This window comes from Notothenia coriiceps, unplaced genomic scaffold (assembly GCF_000735185.1).
Source record: "Notothenia coriiceps isolate Sejong01 unplaced genomic scaffold, NC01 NC01_scaffold00029454, whole genome shotgun sequence".
Classification (NCBI taxonomy): domain Eukaryota; kingdom Metazoa; phylum Chordata; class Actinopteri; order Perciformes; family Nototheniidae; genus Notothenia; species Notothenia coriiceps.
Window position 1 is genome coordinate 32629 of NW_011362155.1, and position 23551 is coordinate 56179.

The 23551-nt window shown below is 40.3% G+C and overlaps 1 long non-coding RNA gene across 1 annotated transcript in view; it reads left to right on the plus strand.

The window, feature by feature from the left end:
* Window positions 1–23551, plus strand: part of LOC104958861 (uncharacterized) — a 41777-nt gene that overhangs the window by 14531 nt on the left and 3695 nt on the right. Inside the window, exon 2 of the long non-coding RNA XR_799799.1 lies at window positions 18218–18268. This is a non-coding gene — a long non-coding RNA (uncharacterized lncRNA). The remainder of the gene's footprint in view (window positions 1–18217; window positions 18269–23551) is intronic.

Here is a 23551-nt window from a genome sequence, read left to right on the forward strand (position 1 = left end):
AGTGATCTGGCCATGCTTGGCCACTTGTTCAAAGACACACCCTCCCCTGTCCCTCTGCTCAAGTACTACAGTCTGTGAAGTCGGTTCATTTAGCCCTACAGTCTTCACCTGATCAACCTCCACTACTGTACTGTGCAAATTAATTAATTTGTTATCAATTAAAATAATTTCCAGCTAAAATCGGCAACATTGATGTAGATTTCAAAAGAAAAATCCAGATTAAATGTTTATGTGCTAATTGTTTCATTTCTTAAATGTAACCGATGTGCCCAAAATGTTTTTGCAGCCTCACCGAAAACTCCACCCTCAGTGTATTAAGGTTGGAGACTCCACATTACATTTGTGTAGATTGCATATTGGACCATGATTGGGTTCAACCTTAGTTGTGATGCCACTTAATTATCTCGTAAACTGCACATGAGTTGAAACATTGAAGCAACAATTTGCAAAACACATTTTTAGTAGAAGTTCAATTTAATAGAATCAGTATCAGTTTACTCTTATTTATTTAGTGAACAGTTTCATAGTGATTCCCAACCTGAGGCTAGCTTGGCTTAATATGGGGTTGTGATGATTTCAAGATTTTAAGGCTGGTAAGAATATTTTTTTAATAAACCGTTGTTCTGTATCTCTGAGTTTCTGTGAAGCATAGTTTTTTTGGAAAGTTTATTTTTTACTTATTTTTATTTTTCATTTTAAGGTATACCCTTTATCTCACACAGTGAGATCTGAACACACGCTGCTATATTCACAGAACCCCCTCTCTGCTAAACAGCCTCACCTGCATTAAAATGCAGTTAAAGCAACCACAAAATGAATGCAATGAGCATCAGGGAGAAAGTAGACTAAACTACCAATTAAATAAAGAGTGTTAAAAAGTTCTTTAATGTAATATTTACATTAAATAATTTGCTCAAAAGTCATCATAACAAACTGTGCGAACCACTGGCTTGCACAATAGCAAAGAAACGTGAGCATTTCACATTCGCGGATGTGAACAACTTTTTCCATATAGCAAAGAATGCTGTTCAACATAATACATGCACAATATAAATCTCAAAACAGAATCTTACAGGAATCTTTGGTTCTCGTGTTATCCAATGTCGTTTCCGAGGCCATCATGACAAATATAAAATCCTAATGTACATCACTAGGGTTTACGATGTTGACTCATTGACTGTAACTTCATGAGCATCAGTTGAAATAATTAAATGTATTCATATTAAAAATTAGCCACTCTCTAAAACAGAGGTATGATATGTTTACACAACTTACTGTTTATATTTCTAAGCTGTGATGGTTCGCATGTTGACCCACTGCTAACCAACAAACTAGTTCACCAGCTGGCCCAGTTGCATTGTGGGTAGAGGAAATTACCTCAGTGCTGAGGAACGTGTTATCGGTTCTGTCCAGGACATCCTTCATACAGTAATGTCACCCAGCAGCATAAAGGAGAAATAAAGGTGAAGCAGGGGACACATAGGGGCAGTGGACAGTGTGCAGGACAGCTGCTGTTTGCAGTATTGTTTAAACATTGGGTTTATTGGAAGTGATTGTAACAAAGTTACAGAGGAAGGACTTGCAAATGTTGAGTTCCAAATGAATACCAATAGAGCTGTGTGCAGAGATATATGACTATGAAAACTACATTATGTGGCAAAGACTTTGAAAAGGTTTACCCATGTTAGCCTACAGTTACAAAGGAGTCCAATCGAGGCGTTGAAAGGAGACCTATCATGCGAAATGCACTCTTTGATATGTTTTATACATAAATATGTCACAAAGTGTCGGAAAACAAAACCCTCTCTCTTTTCCTCCGTGCGCAAATCTCTAAAAACGGGGGTTCAACGGAGCTGATCCAGATTTGCTGCCGATATGGCGTAATATCGGAAATGTGGGCTGGCTTTACGCCCACGGCCCTATCAGAAACGTCGCTATCAGAAACAATGCCCGACTGTTTTGGACGTATGGTCTTTGTTAGCAAGCATCGCTAACACTCAGAGCTAACCTGTACTGGAGAGCATGTGTAAGAAGCAGGATGTAAAAAGGTACTCACCTTCTGGTAAACCGGCAAGAGAGAAAGCCTTTGAGCTCCATACTGTTTCAGAAATAATCCTTGATGTGGTAGAGGGATAATAGAGGGATGTGTAAATTTATATTATTTTGAGCAAAATACTTCAGACATGTTTTCTACATATTTGTATATATCTGAGACCTATGCTATTGCCAAATATTGCACGATAGGTGACCCTTTAAGGCTGGAGACTCCCTCTGGCGTGAACTTTAGAATTTCAGACTTTGCAGACCATTTACATAAACAAAAACCTATATAACACACAACAGGTAAGGGAACCCCAAAAAGCATAAAAGGGCCCCTTTAAGTTGAGTTTATAGCAACAACAATATTAAGACATTAAGAGCTCCCAGTGTAACATGTGAGTGTTTGACATTGTATTAAGATATGCATATACTTCCATGTTGTTTAGCAGGTTCTCATGGCCCATTCTGGTCAGCCATCACCCTGTGCCCCCTCCTCCTCCTCTACAGCCTCCACTGCTGGGTAACCAGACCCAGATGGTACCTGGTACTGACACCAGCAGCTTGTTTTTAGCCTTTTGTGAGTTAGACGCTGCAATCAGTAGCCAGGAAGCCCCAAAGTGAGGTGTGGGCCCTGCGTGAGGCCATACTGGGGTTAACAGACTCTTAGAAAAATAAAGGAGGTAGGGGGCTGGGTTTTTTATGAAACAGGAGTTTAGTTGGACTGTTTAAGTGTACTTCATATCAATTTACTGTGAACTCAGACATGGGATATACAGTGAAAATCGTCCCAACTGAGAAAATTGAGGGGATGACTGAGTGTTTTTGTCTCTGCTAGCATGAGTGTGTAGGCGTTTATACGTAAAAAAGGGAAAGAGATGTGGTATTGTGCATGCTGTAGGTAGGTGGCGGAAGGTATGTGCATGGGGATGGATGGGAACACCAGGCTTTGGAAAGCAGGAATGTCCGACAGAAAGACATTAAAGACATACGATATGAAACCCCGCTGTGCTTCACCCTTCTCCCCACCTGCCCGTGATATTAACTGCGGCCCTTCCAGGACCCCACATTCCCGAGAGCTCTCTGGTAAAGAAGCACCAGGAACAGGCGTGTTACCCATAAAACACACGTTAGCTGATGACTTGTTGTTCATGCTTTTCAAACATTTCACACAGACCCTTTACGGGTTTGCTTGCATGAGACTGGGAGGTTTTACTGATTCTTGAAACATTAATGAGTTAATCACGTCCAAGGAACCATCTAAAACTACACTCGGAGTGGGCAGACCTCCACCCAGGCAAATGGTGCATTGGATGGTCCAATGTCTTGGGTTGGTGTACGTTCTTTTGACTTTGGCTGGTTCATTAGCATGTTCAACCGTCACACGTGTATGCAGGCTCTGCATTTAAACCATCCTAGTACAAGGAGCAATGGGGGGCTATTATACAGCAGTGGGATTGGCAGTGCGCAAGAGATGAACTGGCACCTCTCAAAGTACCTGTCCTCACTCCATACTTGGTTCGTTCTGGGACTTGAACCAGAAATCCTAATCCACATTGGGAACACTTTGACAGCTCTTTAAGAGTTGTTTAAGTGAGGTTCTCATGAATTTCCTCATTCAGGAAATCCTTTCCCAAATATATCCTCACACTTACAATGAAACATATTAGTTTTTAGAACCTAATCGACTGAAACATGAACATAGAACATAAAACAAAACATAAAACACGACCATACATTAGCCAACTGTAAAACACAAAAGCGAAATATCATTTGTGTGTTTGTGTGTAAATGCCATTTGCTCGAAAAGGTGTTGGGTTCCTTCTTAGCCCATGGTTCACCCTTCCACCAAGTGTCATTAAAATTGGGCCGGTTGTCCCTCCATAATGATGCTAGCGGAAATGCAAACAAATAGTTAACCTTTGCGAAGGTCATAAAGGAAGACTAATGATGATTTACTGTATATCTCAACCAGTGTGTTTGAAATAGCAGTAACGTTTGCCTACCAATGTTTAGTAGATCCATTCAGGGCTGAAACATGAATGGAACATTTACTCTCTTGTTCCCCACTTTGAAGCGGTCACGTTTAATATGTACAGCCCTTGATTCACCCTGCCATGGTGGATGTGGAGTAAACACGCCACAGCAACCACTGATGTGAAAGAGTGCCAACGGAAATAACACCATCGCTCCCTCCACCCCAGCTGATAAGATTAGGCCACCTTGTGCTGGTATCAACTGCTCCTAATTGATAAGCTCCTGTCTCGTGCTTTGGAGGGCCTAATTATGATATTCTTAATGTATTTATTTATGAAGAATGTTTCATTTAAAATACATGTTGATGTTAAGTTTTATATGAGCAATGTCCTGTGTCATTTAAACATGTTTTGCTTGTTGATCTTTACATATGTGATTTCAACACGTCATAGAAGCAGCTACCAGCAGTCACACCCACACCAAGTTTTTTTAAATGATTGAATTGTCAACTTTGCACTCTTGGTTTCTCAAAAACGATAATCTCATAAATTCCCATCACGCATGTCCCTGCTCATCATGCATAAAAAATGTTAAATGAGTGAAAATCAGGTTTCATTTTGAGTAATTTCTTACAGAATAAATCATTTAGTAAATTTCCCCACCTACCTAGCCATAGCCCCATATGTTTTCACTTGTAGGAGTATAGCTATATTACCTTGTAGATTGTTGTTTTAATTAAAATGAGAGTAGATGTAGAATTTAGGATTTTAATTCAGGCTATGAGGAAAGAAGATGTTCCTTCTTATTTAAACCATTCAAGTTAGGGAGAATAGGGGTTTTTCTCTAAAATTAAAAGTGAGTAGTAACCTGACGGTAATGCAGACAGTATTTACAGTAATTCAAAGTCAAAGAAAGAAATAAAGAAAGAAACCAAAGATACAGTTCACATTCCATGCCCTAGTACTAAGTGTGAAGTAGTATTTTTCCCATGATACAATTGATTATGATTGTCAAATTTCTCAAGCTTCTATGTATGATACTGTATAATCTTAGTTTCTCTCTGCTTTTTTCCTGTTTTGAATTAGGTAATTTCCACACTTTAACACCTCGATATCTTCATCTAAACCTCATCTAACATTAGCTATTTTTTTTTCGTGTGGTATCCCCCTTCATGGCTGGCATACAAACAGACAAACAAATTCAAAATAATTAAAAAGTGTGGGCGGGTTGAGCTGGTTATGACATAAGCCTACATTCATATAAAATACAGGCATGAATTAAGCACATTTTGAACATATAGATATAACAATAGCTAAAAAAACTGGAACTCCCTCATTATTATTAAATAATGTAACACACATTCTTAAGCCATATAAAGAATAATTCCAGAGATGTAACTCACTCCATCCCGCGCCTGTGGTGTGAGTGTGAGTGACAGCAGAGCAGCTGTTTCCTGGGGGCTGCACCTCTGTCTCTGCTGAGTGCCGCCGCTGGCCGTGCTGCACTTGTCCTGTCCGGCTGCCTGCATGCTCTGCTGCTTTCTGTTCTGCACAAACACTCATAGAGGGCGCTAGTAAGGCCGGCTTAGTGCAGCTGCTGGAAGGCACAGAGGAAAACACTAGCTGCTGCTGCTCAGGGCTACAGGGGAAGGCAGCACATACACTAGGCTTACACATGCACTCAGCTTACAGTTCATAAGGTGTATCCTGTGTTGGAGGAAGTACTAACATCCTTTAAGTAAAAGTAAAGTACTATGGACCTGAAAAACTTTATTTCAACTAAAAGTCCTGATTTTAAAATGTTACTTAAGTGAAAGTCCAAAAGAAGTAGCATCAAAATATACTTAAAGCGAAAAATACTCTGTGCACAGTGGCCCATTTCATTATAAATAAAGTACAGAAGAAATAAAAGCTAAATGTACTTCAAGTATCAAAAGTAAAAGTACTAATTGTGCAGATCTTTTCACAGTATTTAATTATTATGGTTATTAAATTATTCTGTGTTTTACATGTAAGAGCATTTTACTTTTGTAGTTACCGTAGTCAATGTGGACCAAATGTAGATACTAGTAGCTACAGTATTGCATCATACCTTATCAGCATATCATTTGTTTTCAGAAGTAACTAGGGTCAACTAAGTGTAGTGGAACGTATTATATTTCCCTTTAAATGTAGTGGAGTAGAAGTATAATGTAGAATGAAATGGAAATACTCAAGTAAAGTACAAATATGTCAAATAATTACTGAAATGTACTTGGTAACTTACACCACTGGTTATGTCTCACTAACAATAATACTGTATAAGGCAACAGCACCTCAAACCGTTGCCTCTCACATTAAAAGTTGAACAAATAAACATTGAGAAGAACTATTGTATTATATTTTAACAATAGTGAGGTTAGAATTTATATAAAAAACATACATTTTACAGGAATCCAAAAGGAGGAATCTTTTAATAACTATCTTTCTTCTAAGATAAATTGTTTTAACATGAACCATAATCCAAGCTGAGTTTATCGGAGGTTGGTGGAGAGTGGCGACCCCTTCTCTGTCTATACAGAACAATGCAATAGTTCTACAGCAAGACGCTTGTGCTCATGATGCAGCAGAAAGCAGTGTAGCATCATGCTGAGTCAGAGCGAGAGTTGTCAGCTGTTCAAACCTGCAGCCGCCGCTCGCCACACCTCCATCTTCACCTATCATTTCACATCCTTCTTTTGCAAACCCAGAGAAACATCCTGTTTGCTGCATTATCGAACGCTGTCAGTGTACCCCACATTTCTGCAGGCAGTTAGCGACACAGCATGTTAACGTATCTCTGCTGGCCCACCCTTTTGATTATGAGTCACAGCAAGTCAAACTGTGACTAAAGTGAAAGCAATGAAGTGGAAATGATTTGTCTAAATCTTATCAGTGTTAAGGGTGTTAACGTGTGCATATTTGACTTCACTTGCAACACTATTATCTTTTTCTCAGGAAATCAACCCTTAACATTAGAAAGCGTGAGAGAACTACCTTTACTTGGTTAGTGGAAATGTTTCTGGATCAGGGTTCAACAAAGATAGAGTTATTCTTCTGAACTAGTGGCTACTGTTAATCAGTGATACCGCATTCTCCTTTCATGTACAGTAAATTGCCCATTAACAGTGGCCACACTGATTCCAAAGAATCTTTCCACCATTCCAAACATGGCAATTATCTACCAATCACATGGGAATCAGTCCCCCTCTTGTCATGTGGACTTATTTTGCCCGACAACAGTTCAAGTTTAGTCAGATCCCTCTGGGAGAGATGGAGAGTTATTCTTAAAAAGTTCAATCACAGGACCTTTTTCAAGTGGCTAAATGTAGAGAAAAACAGGCAAATACCTAAAAAATAGAAAATGTCGGTTGAATGTTTGGAGGCACGGGGAGAAGACGTAGGAATTAGCTGTAATGAGTGAAACAACTAATGCTGCTGCTGAGAGCCAGACAGTTCAAATACTACAAATGGAAAACTTGCAATGATTCCTCACTACCTGAGTTTGACAGTCGATCAATCATTAAAGCTACGGTATGCAGCTTTCTCACGTTAAAATAACAATAAAGGGAGATGCCATACCTCAGCAGTCTGTGTCTGTGACCTTGTGTGACATGCTCTATTACGGCTTTGCATTGGCTTTCTATGTAGACTACTGTGGGCGGGGCCAATGTTGAGAAGGCGCCATAGCAACAATAGTAGCAGAAAGCAATAGGAGTATGAGAAAAAGGCATTCACACAATTAGACCAACTTTTGTGTACTTTAAAAACAAAAAAATTGTATACATTTTTTCTGATGGTTTATCTTCAATATGCAAATTATTTAATTTTTTCTGATTGACAATACATAAATACTAATGAGGCCATTCCATTGGCTAGCCAGTTATACGGGAAATGTCTGTATCAAGTTAAAAATTGGTTCTGTAGCCTGATCAGTTTCTTGATTTGTTCTGCTATTTGATGCATTTCATTTGTTTTTTTATAAGGAAATGTAAAACAGCATTTCTGATCGGCTGGGACAGTCAAACAGGAGTTAGGTCAGAAATAAAAATTCAAACTGAGCTTTTGAATGAAATAAACTATGAACATTGTTGGAGGATCAAAATGATCTGAGAGGAAGTTGGTACCAAACAACACTGCCTATCTTAGACCTATACTTCCATACTGTTGTTATTCTGTTTGTTTGTTTGTTTGTTTGTTTGTTAGTTATGCTGTAGTAATAAGTAACATGTAGCTTGAACGAGCACTCCCTGCAGCATCAGCTGATTCTGGCCATTTTGGTCTGTCTCTCTAAACTTCCCCTTTTTAAGTTAGCTTTTCGCCCAAACTTCCCTTCACGATCATGAATGAGTGGAATTTGAAAGTAGAACTGAACAAACCTCTGGTCCATTCATCATTGTGACACTCGCAGTCTGACTCGTTCCATGCAATGGATTTTCACTGAAAATAACCCTATATGGGTGGATGACTTTTTTGAATATTATGCGCGCCCCATGGCTGAGTTATTCAAAATGAAGGTACTGTTATAAAATAAACTTTGTCAAAACTCATATTGTCTAAAATGTTATGACTGTAAAATAATACTTCAGCCCCAAAAATAACATTTCTGTATGACAAAAAAAGGATTTCTCTTTGTGAGCATATTTCAATAAGAAAACAGTCATATTTATATGTATGCATGACTACCTTTATGTGTGTTCATCCATTATATCCGTGAGCTTGTTCTGTGTATTAAACACTGAGCTTGTTCCCAAAAGGGACCACGCTCCCAGGTGTCTCAGACACCATAGTGCCCTCTCACTCTTATTTGCGTACACAGATGTTTAAGCTTCCACCTTCTGTATACATACTGCAGTTTGGTAAAATCCCCTAAGCCTCACTGTAACCATACGAGGTAACATTTAAAAAAAAAAGTGTGTTTGAGAGTTTTTTGTGTGTTTTTTTTAGAGAAGTGAACATTTGACTATTTGCTTGCTGCAGTTTTTAAGTTATTTAGTCTAGGAAGCATACATGTATCTGTGTGGATGTGTGTTGTGTGTGTGGATGTTATGAATGAGCTACAGCTGCACAGCCCACCGGTCAGTATGGACAGCTAATGAATGAAGTGGAAATTATTACAATAAACTGCTGGGTGATGCAGCTTCATGTATGCGCCTGGCCTCCATATCTCCCCATCGATGTCGTCCCCACACATCTGGCTTTACAAAGAAGCACACCCTGTTGATGCAACGGACACAAATATTTAAAACACCAAAAGGTCATCAAGTTTGAGCGTTCACTTAGAAGAAACTCCCACGAGATTATGAAATGATACTTATATTGAATGAAACAAGCTTTGCATAAGACTAGAACAGTGGAGGGGAGTGGTGATATGATAGCGACAGATGGACAGAGATGGGGAGGTGACAGAGAGAGAGAGAGAGAGAGATGGGGCTGGGGATGGATGGACAGACGGAGAGAGAGAGGAAGAAGAAGAAGGGCAGCGATAAGGACAAAGACATCAGTCACGTTTAGGGGGTTTTCCCTCCCCCCCTCGGCAAGTGGACCTTGATCCAAGCCACACAGACTCTACTGTGTCATGGTGTGTGTGGCCCTGTGTCTGTGCGGGCCTGCAAGTGGTGACTGGACAAATCATGACTCAGCAGAAATACAGCCACATAGAGTAGAATGGAGCCCAGCTTCATTGTTGAAGCAGGTTTTCTGTAGATTCACATTCAGAAAACAAACTTCCTTTACAGTATCACCTTATATGAAACCTGTCGGGAAAAAGTTATTTCAATTACAGAAACACTTTGACTGAACCTCGAAAGTAAGCTTATATAACGTTTGTTGGACTGTAAGTGCAGTTACGACACATATGTGTATAGCCTATATGGAAGACATTTGGCCTCTTTTCTCAGCTAAAACCATTCTGAGTCACTCTAATGGTTACTTTTAGAAACACATCTGTAAAACTGAGCTTCTCTACAAAGAATCATGTTAAATTAACCACTTGTATTTATCAGAATTTCGCTTAAAGGTTACCTGGAAACAAGTCAATCACCATGAAAAAAGCATAACAATTGACAAAGTCGACAGAGCAAAACAACCTAACTAATTTACTAAAAAGAGGACAACCCTTTAAAATAAAGTTGAAAAGGAAAAATGTCAACAAACACGTTCAGCAGTTTCAGTTACACACCACGGGCCTTTCTTATTTCTCTAATTTCCCCTCCTCAACTCCTCGAATCCTCGGTCCTCCGGTAGTGACCCGAAAATGGATTTCAGCGCTCCATGTTGGATCGAGCATCGAGGAGGCTCTCTGGAGGAGTTATAATCGAGGATACACTGATGGGTCCTCCACGGCTCCTCCGTGGATGTATTTCCGGGAACGGTGGAGGCGTGACGCACAGCCGGACTTATCTCAGCCAATGACAGCTCTGCATGCATCCCCTTGATATCATTTTAGTAACTGCTTTCATCGCGACGCAATGTTTACAGTGAGAACAGCTATGAGGTCCGTGCAGAAAACAGAGCAGTGTGTAAAATATATATCACTCAGTATAACAGGCCTACATTACTCTCTGTATTTGATGTAGTTTAGTAGATATCTACAAACAAAGAGTCGACATTTTTGTAAAACCACATAGTGCTTCACATAATAAAATACACAACGGCTGTATCCTGATATATATTATATTCTTTAGGAGCTGTGTGTGTGTGTGTGTGTGTGTGTGTGTGTGTGTGTGTGTGTGTGTGTGTTAATAATATCTGCACACCACATCTTTTATTTAAGCCTTTATCTACTGCGGAGGAATCTTTTCTGTACATAAGCTTCATATCAAGATCCATTTGATCTCTACGTGTGTGTGTGTGTGTGTGTGTGCGTGTGTGTGTGTGTGTGTGTGTGTGTGTGTGTGTGTGTGTGTGCGCGTGCGCGCGCGTGCGCGTGTAGATGCGGCGGACAGACAGGTCTCAGGTGGTTTGGTGTCCTTACATTTAATACTTGTAAATAAAACTTTTGGCCTGTAATTTAATTTCCCCATCGTAGCGACCAGAGAGGGGGGGGGGGTGTATATCCAGTCTCTATAGGTTAAGATATAAAGCAGCAGTATATCACGTTATTCAAATTAGCTCTAGTAGATCTCTAAAAACACATGTATAATCATAATAGTAACTCAATAACTCAATATATGCGATTGGAAATGGGCCACAACGCATAAGGAGTACTTTTACTTTGAGTACTTTAGGTTTACTCAGGTGCCGATACTTTTGTACTTTTCCTCAAGCAAGATTTTGAAAAAGGACTTTCACTTCTAACAAAATACTGCATTTAGTATTGCTAATTTTAAATAAGTTACAAATCTGAGTAACTGAGTGACCACTTCCCCAGAGTGTACATATTTGATGCAACGTATAGCTTATAAATATAACTTTTTATTCCTGAGAGAAAGAACGTGTTAACATCTTTTTTCGAAAGTGACATGCTGAAGTCTTGAAACTTCTTCACAAAGGATTGAGTAACGCACTTCCTTGTTTGCTTTCAATGGCAAAACTTGTGTTTGTTGATCACTTCCTACGAAATAAGTAAATGGTATCCCCCAACATCAGCAATATAAGATGTTTTGGGTAACAGAGCTGATTCTCTCTAACAAATAGAGCCTCAGTTCACCTGTTAAGTACTGTTAAGGGTCGGTCGACTTCCTGCTGATAAGGCAAGTGGTCAAATGCTGTGTAAGTAGCGCAGTTGAGGTGGCTTTAAACACATCATCATATATACGCATGTCATTTAACAATGTTCTCCTAAACATACACATTCAAACGAGTATTGTATGTGTGTAATTCACATGCATGTGTGTGCTTTCCTGCAAACCTGTGTGTGTGAAACACTTGCACTTGCAGTTCCTGTTTAGGGAGGTCCTCTGGTTCTGGCAAACAGTGTCTGGTCTTATCTCTTGTGTTTTATGTTCCTAGCGAGCCGGGGGCACAAGCAGCCCTTTGTGGCCAAGAGGTGGCTGGTCTCGCTCCAGAGCGACCCAATGCAGCTGTTCACCACTGTTGGACATATCCATGTGTGTGCGTGCCTGTGTGTGTGCGGATACATGTGTGTACTGTATGTAGGCCTGTTTGCATGTATCTCATGATATGTATGTGTGTTTGTAGGTGATCATTTGGTGTGTGCATGTAGGTTATGCATGTACAGTATATGTTTTTGCAAATGTCTACATCTTTAAAATACTGCCAGATAAGGCTATGATGTTTTTTTTTATTATTTACCTCTCAATCTACCGTTACATTGTCTGCCATTTCAGTATGAGTAGGCCTGTATGTCCAATTATGTCATCATCCAGTCGCTCTTCCTTTCCTCCACCTGAACCCCAGTGTCACCTCCGATCCCTTCAGTGGAGGGTCACCGCTCGGTAACACAAAGTGTATTGTGTGTGTGACCCATTAAGAAGTCCTAAAAGGAGCCATCGGCGAAGCCAGCACAAAGCCACGTGCTGTGCTGGCAGCTGAGTGTGGAGAGGGCAAGAATGTGGCCCCCAGACTCAGCTTCTGGTTATTCAGTGTGAGAGAGAGACAGAGAGAAAGGAACATGGGGCATGCATTGGGCATTAATGATACTTAGATTCTGAATTATAACCTCTGACCGAAAGAAAAAATGTAGTTTCTAAGCATTCTTCAGATTTCAATTATCGCTCTATTTTTATTTATTTCCCATTTCAGCATATATTTTATGTAAAAGTTTTCCCGTGAAGTGATCCCATTTATATTATGATCTTCTTAAAGTAGCAATAGAATAGTTGTTCTCGTTTTAATATATGTTAAATAAATGTTGATTGCACAATATTGCTTCCCTTCAAGCCCCCTTTTATTATGTAGTTCTCTCTGGGAAAATGAAGACTGGATTTACAGCATAAAGCTGTGGATAAAAAATGTGCAACCGTTACCAATTAATGTTGTCAAACTCTAATTTGCATATTGTCGACAAAGATTATTGGTTGTGTTAAAGTTTGGCAAGGGGGGGCCCCAACTGCATCAAAAGAGAACTCTGATACTCGGGGCATAATTGGGAAATTAAACCAATATAAGCTTTCTCCTTGATGGTGCAAATAAGTCACTACATTAGTCTGAAGTTATAGGTAAAATCTTTGACACTTTCAATTTATATTTGAGGTAGATGGGTTGATTGTTAAAGATTGAAAAAGAAAAATGTCCACCAGACATGATAAAGATTGTATTGCCTCCTGTGTAGACTTACAATAACAAACGTGTGGAGTGTGGATTTTATAGATGAGGTGGTTTAGCTTGACTCAACCACCCATCTTGACTGGGCGGCTTTGTTCTCATCCAAACTCCTGTCAATGTTGTCACTTCCACAATTCAACCAGTACACCTTTCCTTAACCCTTAACTGCTCTCAGGTGATTCACATATCTCAAACAATCGTTTTGTATGAGCTTCTGGTATATCTGACATTTTGTTGTTCCAGCTTTACATAGTATTTATAAGGGTTTAAGTTCAAACAACTAAAATTGCATTAGTAAAACATGAAGCTACCGTAACGCAAGTGATTCAAAGCTAACAACCATGATAGTGCAGCTCCAAGTCAATGCCTTGTTTCGGTATCTACTCTTTGGATTGATGGCACTTCCTACTTAGTCAGTTGGATAGAATACATTAAGTGAAGACTCAATTCAGGCCAGCTCCATGCATACAAGGCATGTCCAAAAGCTTTTAGCAGTACAAGATTTTCTAGTTTTTTTCCCAGGTAACCTTCTTTAGCTTGGCGTCCTCTACTGTTTTGTTTACTACCGTTAGCGCCCGTTGCCAAAATCAGGAAGCAGGCTTAACAAATAAATAAATAAATAAAGGGTTTCAGTTGAAACCGAGGCAGGTGAGATGAGTATTGAAGACAAGTCCAAGTGTGAGTATCCCAAAGATAGAGAAAACTTGTAGAAAATAGGAAAAACATCTTGAGCAACAGGAAAGGTCTGCAGTGTAAACTCTTTGCTTCTTCGAGTTAACCTCCTCTTAAGGATATCTTCCCTAGCCTCAGGGAGAGAGTGAACCATAACCAACAAGACACATTTGTTGTCCTTTGGGGGGGGGGGGAAACCTTTGAGATTCTTTGACTAGTAAAAACATGCTGCTTCCGCCGCAGCCGCCACCATCCATCTTGTTCCCTTCCACTTGAAATGCATGGTCTGAGTCGACCTCTCACCTCCACAGCCGTGTCACTTCCTCCCTCCAGCGGCGTCCCGCCCCAGGAGGAGGGGGCAGACGGGTCACAGGGGTCAGCAGGTTGAGCTGTCAGCACAGGTTTCGCGTCTTAAGTAGGACATGTGAAGGATTGTGGTGGGACACACAGAGACTGCAGGACACAGTGTGGGGTCACAGCAGATCTGATGTATCACTTTTATTGCTGTGAACCGCTTGGTCTTTTACTCCATCACTTCTTCAATACTCCTTCACTGTCAGCCTTTATGTGAAAGGGTAAGCTCTCTTTAGCAGCACTCTACTACAGCTCACCTGCCGCTTACCTTGGAATGCTGACATCATTAAGCACAACTATTTCAGTGCTTTCCTTATCAAACCACTATCAGTATAATCTGAATAATGTTGGTCAATTTTGAAGAAGACATATTGTGCTAATGTTCTGGTTCATATTTGTAGTTTGTTCCTCTACTGTGACATATTTCCATGCTTTGATGTTCAAAAAGCTCTTTATTTTTCAGCACCTCTTTTCACCCTCTGTCTGAAACCAGAGCCCAGTGTGCTCTGATTGGTTAGCTTGCCGGTTCAATTGTCCATCCATTACAACAACATGATTGATGAAGTCATTAAAACATATTTTGCAAATTCATTTAGCTCATTTGACCACTGCACCTAACAGCAAAATATCCTATACTCTAGATCTGTTACGGTGAGGGTAAGGCTGCTGGAGCCAAGCGCATTACCAAGACAGGGCAGGCAGTTATTGGAAAATAAACAAAAGGCAAGCTTTTATTTAAAAAGCTGTAACAAAAAGAGGGACCAGACCAGGTAACGTAAAAACCACAAAACAAAGAAAAACGAACAAGTACCAGCCAGAGGACACAAAGAACAGGAGCAGAAACGCGGACAGGGACAGGAAGGAAACATAGATGACGATCGCACACAGAACATAAGGGAAGACAGACCTAAATACACACAAGATAATCACAGAGACAAGACACAGCTGGAGAGGGGAGGTGAAACACATGGGCAGCAGGTGAACACACAGGAGGGAAAACACAGGAAGTAAAACCAGAAGGGACACAAGGAGGAAAATATATTTCAAAATAAAACTGGTAACTATCATCAAACACCCATAATCATGGCACTTTAATGTCCCAACTTTATTCTATTACTCCTTATTCATCATTAGTAGTAGTAACAATACTGGTAATAGTAGTACTCTTAACATTTGTAGTATATAATGCCTCTGGCCATTAAGGTCACCTGTGCAGAGGCTAAAAAACATGCTAACATTTAGAAGACTGCCAGGCTCTTAGCAGCAGTGTATACAGTATGCAGTGTTTTTAACAAGTGCTACTGCATGGCTCACTGGATTAGGGTGGGTAAGTGTAGGGTGGCTCGGAATAGATATGACTTGTTTTGTATTTTTATCAGCTCCACAGATGTTTAATAGACGCTCTCAGTATGAAGTCAAAGAACAAATTATGCTTACCTGCTTAAACAGGACAGGAATTCATGTCTTTGTCCTATGAAGTGCCTGCAGCTCTTTCCCTTCGTCACCTTCCTCTCTCCTCTGTTTTCTTCCTGGTTATCTATTATTTCTTTTTTATCTGTCCTCTATGTGTGATCATCTGAAACATCTCTGTCAACATTGTGTTGCGTGATTGTATGTTTTCATGCATTTATAAGTGTGAATCTATGAAGGAACATCTGCCTGGTCATGCTGGCGAGGGACAAACAGCGAGGGGGAATTCTTAACAGGCCTCAAATAAACAGCCTGACAAAGAGAATTGGGGAGGACACTGAAATCTACCAATCAACTGATTCTCCTTTCACTTAACCTGGGGTTGAAAAGATAGGTGAACCTCCTTGAACAAATGCTGGGGAGACCAAAGAGTTGACTGAAAGTTACTCGCAGTCTTTATTTGGGTGGCGACGGGACGGGCTGTTTGCTCAGGCTTTGGATCGACTCACAAATCAAAGTGTGTGTCAGAAAGGAGAGATTAGGGAGCCAGAGTGAGTCTGGGATTCTACCTGCCCACTTCTCTCTTTGTCGTCACCCACCTGGATGAATTGTTATAACATTGTGTAACACACCCAAACAGACGCACACAGAAACTAGCTAATACCCTGAGAAAATGCAGCTGTTTATCCACTGCTTCTGAACTGAAGATGGGCTGTTTGAAGCGCTAATGAGTGTGGCATTGTGGGAGATTCCCCTTTCATTGAAGCATTTTCTTGCTCTCGGTGTGGCCCATCCCAGCAGCTGCTGTCATCTCAGGACACAACACAGGCTTTTAAGCTGTTAATACACTGTTAGCGCACTCATGCATGGAGATAGGGGCAGAGAGGATTAAGGGAAATACGCAAAAACAATGACAGAGTTCCAAAGAAAAAGAGGAAGGTGCAGCTCTTTGGCACTTTCATCAACTGTTATAAATATTGTCCCATGCCATCAAACTGGTTTGGATAGAGATACAGGACAAACAGTTGATCCAGGTTTCCTGTGAATTGCATACTGGTGAGGTTTGTCTGTGTGTTTATCAGGAAGCAGGTAACTGATGTGCTGTGCCAGGAGCTCAGGTTTCAAAGACCAGGATGGATAATAGGAGACGTTTAAAAAGCCACCTCAGACAATGCCGGATCTTAAGTCCTGGATGTCTTGCTCCTCATTCAGCTGATCCCATTTCCTGACTTCTGAAGATTGAGGGATCTAACTCAAACCTCGCTGCTTTTCACCTGCTTTGTTTTCCCGCTGTGTTCACTCGGTTTGGAAAACAAAAGGGAAAATATGTGTTTGGACAACTTCACATTTCACTGCCTTTTTATGCCACAGCTTCCCCACCTCCCATGCTCCATTACTGCTTCACTCGTCTCCCACTCTTTATGTTCCCCCTAGGTGAATTGAACCTTATCTTCCCTTAAAACGAAGCTCCGGGAGAGAAGGGTGGGGCCTTACCTTTCGGAAGTCAAGTTAGCATTCTGACCCGCCGTGCTGAAAGGTCCTCAGGCTTCACTGCATCGCTCTCATAAGATGATCTCTATGAGGAAAGCAGGAGATTACACCCGATAGGAAGGAGACTTAGCATTAAGTCAATTGGCTCCTTTGTGGAATAATCTGCTCTCCTCATCCAAATCATTGTGATGAGTGACAAGGCCTCAAGTGCGTATGAGAGGAGGGGAAGAAATAGTAGTTATTTATTAACTCAGCTTCTTTTCTCATGTTACATGAAACCACTGCTATGAGATCTGGTTTCATGTGACGGGCACACTTCTGTTTTATTGTAATTTAATTCAATAATTATTAAAGGGGACATATTATAATTGTTTGGGGTTTCCCTTTCCTGTCGTGTGTAATATAGGGTTGTGTGTATGTAAATGTTCTGCAAAGGCTAAAACATAGTGGCATCACTACGCTACACTTGTGATTAGCGCTCCAACACATTGTACGTGATAGGCTAAGGGGCGGGACATCTCTAAGCGGTTGACCACAACAGAGCCGGCCAGATAGTCAATCAGAGCAGACTGGGCTCTGGTTTCAGACAGAGGGTGAAAAGAGGTGCTGCAGCACAGGTAGTATGAGAAGAATAAAGAGCTTTTTGAACATTGAAACATCACAGTAGAGGCACAAAACATGAAACTCTATAATAGCATAATAGGGCGTCCTTTAAAACAATTTTTTGTGTTTACCAGTGCTTGAAATGTCACACCCACTTAAACTGTAAAATTACTACAGTGACAAAGTATCATATCTTAGACACATTAAAGACTTAATTTCACAACAACCAAATTGTGTCAGGGCTTATTTTATCCGATTCTCAGGAATTTCCCATTTGTTGTCATGGTATGTAATGGCATGTAATGATGACAACTTACAGAACTCTGTGCCTGCGGTGCTTCTCTGTGTTACCTGCAAATGTCATTATCTAAAATCATTCACCATCCCTCTGACTGTCTTCATACTTGACTGCATATTGTGTCTTCTAGGAATGGCATCAGTGGGATTTGCTCAGGACTAGCCTCAGGAGGTGATCTCAGGTAAGACTTTTTCTTTTCTTCTCTTTGCCTACGTGAGCTACCGATTCATGTGAGCAACATCTCGTCCATGCGTCCTATTTCTGTGTTTGAACTTGCTGGATCTCAAGCCAAACTCGCCTGAATGATCATAATTTGAATGACTCACAATCTGTTTACACATTACATGTCAAATAGCCCTGGGCTGTGTGTAAGGAAATGTGTCATGCATGTCCTGAAACATGAGATGCAGATGACACATGACAGAGGAAAGAGGAAACAATCAATTAGGTGTTAATGCTCCGAGAAGCTGGTATAGGTTGTGTTTGTGAATGCTCCTGCTATCCTCAGATGCCATCTCTGTTAACAATAGATCTTAGCGCTGCTGGGCTTCTAGTTTTGTTTTGATTGAAACCAGTTTCGCTTGCTTGTCTGTCGGTCGCAGGAGCTTTAAAAAAGCTTTCTTCTGCCTGTTTATCTTCTTCTGTCATGCTTGTTTTAAAAAAAAAAGAAACGTTATGAGTAAGTGGAAATGGTGGCTCATTACTGATCTTACTTGAAAGTTATTGTAGCTGGGATTAGCCGGCCTGTGCTGATGTTGACATGTGTTTCACAACCGCATGTTTGTGGAGTTACTTCACTTATGTCATATTAGGGTTTGTCAAGTTCATGGCTGGTGTTGTTTATTCTCACACTTGCTGCAGGTGTATAAATCCCTGACAATAGGAAATACAAGTAGCTTTCATTAAGGTAAAGGTCAGCAGTGATCTATTATTGACCTTGTTACTGTCATTTTCAGTATCACAATGATATGATACCAGTACCGTGTCTTTCTCTGCCATCGAAACCACACAGGCATGGATTCCTGTAAATGTTAGGTTTAGGTGCTTTCGCTGCCTCTATCATTTTGCACACAATGATCGAATTGTTTTTTTAAATTGCTAATCAAATTTATTATGTCGCGATAATGTATAACACATTGTTCATCATAGGATAGAAGTGTAGAGATGTTCTTTTTTTTGCCACACCATATACCTTCTTTTTTATTTGTAAGTAGTTCTAGCTACTTTTACCACCTCAAAGGTAATAAGCAAGAAAACAAGTGTTGTTACAAAAAGAAAAAAGAAAGATAACAAAATGGCAAATGAGAGTTGCAAAAAATTAGTTTGAGGAGCTTTTATTTACAAAAATAGTCAGGCAAAAACAAAAGGACCAACAATATAATTGATGCAATTTTTAATAGACAGCAAAAGGGATTTTTAGCCACATGTCAGGTTTTTCGCCACTCTCAGACTAGATAGATCAATTGTCTTGCATTGTAAACAATCAGACATGTTACTGCCAGTTCTTATACTGAATAAATACTATGCATTATAAGAATCACTGTTCCTGGTAAAATACCTTAAATAAATAAAACAATTGAATCGATAAAATAATTTGGTATTATGCAGTTAAGTATGCTACTCTTGCTATTACACAATGACACCTGGCTAACAGTTTTGACTAAACAGTGGATGTGTGTAATGCTGTGACTGTAGATTTATTGTGGTGCATGCCCTGACTACAATTATAGATACACAAAATGTTTCTGAAGGAACGTTTATGAATGTTTATTTTATTATTTGCCATCTGCAATCAGTGTCTGCAATTGTGTCTTTGTCACAAGTGCAAACTAGTCATAAAAAACTAGATTGCTTCAAGCACACAAATTCAAAAAGAATGGATCACTGAAGAAACAGAAATAATTGAGTTTGAAAAGGTTGCTTGAGACCGCAAAATAAATTATGACAAAATACACTGAAACATGTGTGACAGTAGAATTAAGCTCAATGGCACTTAAAAAGAGGAAGAATAGAAAAGAAAAGGAAGGGAAAAGTGATACAAAAGTATTATTGTTGTCGTCTTTCTTTGTCCATGCTTTAGAGTTTCAACATGTTGTCTAAGCAATGTTGGTTCCAATAGGGTTGAAAGTGGCAGGACACATTTGTATGTTAAGTAATCCTTAAAGTTGTGTAACTTTTTTATCCCGCATTGTATGTTATAATTATGAAATAGTTTGCATCCCCTGCAAGTGATGTTCCCTGTTGAGTTACACTAGCATCTTTCTACAGATGATGGACATGCTTACCCATAGAATGTATACATGTGACATCACCCATACTGTATGTTTCTGAAGCTGTAGAGACTGCACCCACTTGTCATTGAAAGCGGCCACCCCCTTAATTAAACTTAATTTTAACCCTGAATGTAATTTAAATTGCCAATATAAAAAAAAAATCACCACTCAGAGTTCTCAGGAATGGGATAATTAGCTACACAAAACAGTTTTTTATACCGGGAACACCTGTTGATTTCTTCTGTCTTGGGCTTTTTAACATGGGGGTCTATGTAGATTGAATCGCTTTTGGAGCTATGTGGCCATCCGAGGAACTGCAGTGCACATCCGCATATACCCTTCATTTTACATCACGAGAGGTTGCCACTTAGGGGTTGGGTTGATAAGTGATCACCAAAAGACAAGCTTGCTTTTCATAAACTTGCACCCTAATTGGAAAAGTCTTGATTGTCGTCACTCATTTCACACCATACTTTACCATACACTTCCCTAATGCTAATTGGCCGCAGTCTTCTGAAGGAAAGGAAATGCATACATTGTAGTCCAGTGTGATAGATAGAGCATTCCTGGGGCAAGTGGCTGCTCTCAGCATGACTCGACACTTTTGACATGTGGTTGGCTGTGCAGCAGCAGAACACTTGTGTTCACAACGTTTGCCTGTTAGGATTAGCGCTGTGCAGCTGCTCCACTCCTCACAGCTCACCAAAACCGGGACTATCAGGACAGAGGTGGACCTCACTGGAACTCTTGCACCAACTTCCACAAATCACACTCATTTGCAAACATTGTGTGGACTTATTCTCAAAGGCAGGTATAACGCAAGTTCTACATGCAGATTACATTAAATGCACAAGATATTCATAGAATTTCCTGATTCACCATTGCTGAATTGCTTCATCAACTCATATGCCTTTAAAATGCAATTATCTTAACAGAATTAGGCCTTGTGTTAAGTTGTTTAGTTATAACTTAACTTAACTTTGTATCGCTGTTTGAGTGTTACTGTAAGTTATCAATGAGACCCCTGTCTTCTAGGTTAGGCCCTTGTTTTTCTTCATGTTCTAGAGCCAAACAGAGGAAACATCTGCTTATGCTGTTCTAACTGCTCCAGATCCACACACACACACACACACACACACACACACACACACACACACACACACACACACACACACACACACACACACACACACACACACACACACACACACACAGATGCTGCCTGTCTTCCTCTCATCCTCATCCTGTCACAACCACTGTGCAGTTTGTCCTCCCCATCAGGACCTGCTCTGACAGCTGCTCTGGCATCCAAATCTATAAGTCCCATTCACCCAATCAACCAACAAATACAACAGGTTATATTATGTTGTAGCAGCACTATAACTACATAACTTATGAGGGAGAATTTAGAAACTGCATGCTGTAGAGTCTGGGGAAACAAATGATACTGAAAAAGCCCTAAAAAAGCTAGGATCTAAGCCAAGGCCATTTCCATAAGTGACAAATAATGACTGTGCCCTGTGATTCGGTTCAGCTCCAATGGGGTTCTTCCTTGGATCATGCTTCAGCCTTTTACCAACTTACTTTTAAAGCAAGTCTTCCCAACTCAAATACATAAGACAATATGGTGGTTGACTGTTCCTTGGAAGATGATTGTTGCTCACTGCCCTACAAAAACTAATTGTCACGGCAGGGTAAGGTTAGAGCACATAACTACTGGGTTAATGGTATAGGATGATTTCGATTTGGTATAGAAGGATCGACCTTATTAGTTTTAAGAACAATTATTCAAACTAACCAACCAATCCCTTGCTGTTTTACAGTGTTTTAACAACACCATTAGACACCACTAGAAGCCTTTGTCGGGTAATCTTAGGTTGTTCAAATTTAAATAAGTGACCACTGCTTGAACACTTTGTTTGGATCAATAGCGCTTACAAAGATAAAAAGAATCCCCACAGATATCAGGAAACGTTCCTGGGAAGGGGACGCTGCAACAACGACTGTTTGTTGGTGCTACAGAGGATCAGACTCTCAAATGCCTCGCCATCACTGAGAGACAGAAATAGCCCTTGTGTGAGCCCTTTCAAAATTGTAGAATAATAACCCTCGTCACCCAAAAGGGAAAAGGCAAGGTCTGTCCTTCCCAGAGATTATGGTGGGAAGAATCGATGACTTCCTCCAACTTTCACCCTCAGGGAAAAGGGGACAACGTCCCCCTGGTATTAATAGTGTTCCTCTGATAGGCTGGCCAGTAAGCTGTCTGCTGGTTTCACAGCCTTTGGTCTCGTTGTGAGAACCTAGTGTCACTTTTTATATAATATACATCCCCTTACCTGTTTTTGTTAAGGTCCATGCCTCATGCTCTTTGTTGTACATCACAACCTTTCTACTGCACAATATACAATTGAGTGTCCCATCAGTAGACACCTAACACTGAGTATTTGATAGTTTTTCTTCTGCTCTCTGTCGGGTGGATGCTGTATTACTATTGGACCCTTGTGTCGTAAAATACCGGGAGCAAAGGTGATATGCGTCTCTCATTGACAGGGCTGTTATCCTGAATGGCAGGTTGTGAGTTTGCCTCAGGGCCAGAGGAGCCATTCACCCCGACACGTTGGTCACAATAGGAGCTGTAAATACAGCCGCTTAGCCTTTCAATTAGCTCATTGTTTCTTAAAGCACAGGATGTAACACTTCAGTGTATAGTTACAGAAAAGAAAACACTTGTGCTGGGAGAAAGTTTAAACAAAAAAAGAGTTTTTTAAAGGCATGAGTGTGATTAGAAACAATGGTGGGGTTAAATTGAGAAGTGATATATGCACATTGAATAGAATTTCTTTTTTCTTGACTTCTCAAAGAGTTATTATTTTCAGCTGGTTTGATAGCCTAATGCCCCAAATAGGTTCTCTGAAAGGAGAGCATGGGAAAAATTGCTGTCGTTGTGGAAACTGCTGGGAAAAGACTGAGTTCTCATTGGTAGCAGTGCATGGCATTGTGGGATGTGAGATGTGAGCTGAGAAACTGTTTTGATCCCTCTGAGAAGAAGTAGGAATCACGGGAACATGGACGCAAAAAGCAAACCGGTACCAAGCGATTAAACCGGACCAGAGCTGACCAGTTTGTGCTCCACTGGGTGAAGCAGTAGATGAGGGGTGGATGGTCAGTGATAGTGGCAGTGGGTGTAGGCA